At 47.3% G+C, this 1,469-nt stretch overlaps 1 protein-coding gene across 1 annotated transcript in view; it reads left to right on the forward strand.

The window, feature by feature from the left end:
* The window catches only part of DUSP7 (dual specificity phosphatase 7), a 12,488-nt gene that overhangs the window by 880 nt on the left and 10,139 nt on the right, over window positions 1-1,469 (forward strand). The window lies entirely within an intron of this gene.

Here is a 1,469-nt window from a genome sequence, read left to right on the forward strand (position 1 = left end):
GAGTGTGTTGCAAGGAGATGCTCGGCATGCTCGAAGTTAAGCATCTGTTGAGTCTGTATTTTTCATTAGGATCCAGACGTATGAACTACACTAAAAGGACACAGGGACCCGAGTGCAGCCGAGTGCTGCTTTTGTACTAAAGACAGGAAAATGGCCTCCTTGGGATATTTTATGTGTCAGGAGTATATAAAAGACCACTGGGGAGACAGTGGCTCTGTTACGGTTTCTGTAGTAGATCTTGGCTTTGAGAAAAGCAGGTCCTGACTGGATAAAGAGAGTCCTTGAACACAATCTGATTTGTATTTTTTGCCTTGACACAATGTCATTTGAACAGCACAGTTTTAAACAATATTAAGACTAAGACTATGTCTTGTCTGTGCGCGTGTGCTTGTTTGCCTGTGGGGGGGTGTTTTAAAGAACAATATCTTTCCTGTTACACAAGATACAGCCCAGGTCTTGAAATCCAGCCAGCTGGGAAAAAACCCTGTTGAGACCTAGGCAGGTCACTGAGCCTGGGAATCGGCTGGTGAGACAGACCCTGACTCTCCCCTTTGTAACAGTATTTGCTGAGAAAGTTTACAGTAAGAGGCTAAAGAGAACAGAAGTTAGGGCAAAAAAAAAGGAATGGCTCATCTGTCCCAGACTGGGGAGGAGGAGCTGTTCCCCCTCCCACTGATGCCCACGGGAATTTGGAGAGCTGGTAGGATAACCCAGGTGAGAGGGTACCACAGGAGGGCTCTGGGCAAGTGTCCTGCTTAGAGCTGGGTCAGCGCTGAGGTCAGCCCAGGTTACTTGGGGCTGTGCCGTGCCAAATCTTGAAAACCAGCAAGGATGGAGATTGCACAACCTCTCTGAGCAACCCATCAATGTTTGACCGCCTGCTTGGTGAAAATAGACTGCAATAGAAGCAGCTCATACAAACCCATGTTTTTAATGTCATCCTGCTCATTAAAAAGAGAAAGATCAAATCTATTTTGTAACAGGAACAGTTTATGTGAGGCATGGAAAACTTCTGGTACCGGAGAACTGATTCACATGAAAAGGCACGTAAAAGATGGATGGAAACCAGAAGGATGCCTCCAGGTACAATCCTGTCTTGAAATTTCAGTATTGCAGCACAAGAGGTTTGTATTTATAGCAGTGGGTACCAAAAGGGAAGATACTCTAAAAATAAATTAGGACGCTCCGATAAAATAATCTATTTTGAGGCTCATTCTGAGAAAGAAAGGGAATCCTGAGGCTTAATGAGTGTCAGTCAATTTTATTTTGGAACTGGGCGTTGCTGTCAAAGACAGGGCTGGGCATGACCCACTCAAAACCCACGCAGGCCTCCGCACCCGCGAACCGCGCCACTTCGCTCCCGTAACTTTTTCTTAAATCTTTGGCTGAAAACCGATGGGGGCTTGGGGGGGCAAGGGGGCAGTTTCCAGGCCCGGCGGGGCTGGGCCGGCCTTGTCCGCAGCAGCGCG

The sequence above is a fragment of the Egretta garzetta genome, unplaced genomic scaffold (assembly GCF_000687185.1).
Source record: "Egretta garzetta isolate BGI_Z169 unplaced genomic scaffold, ASM68718v1 scaffold215, whole genome shotgun sequence".
NCBI lineage: Eukaryota > Metazoa > Chordata > Aves > Pelecaniformes > Ardeidae > Egretta > Egretta garzetta.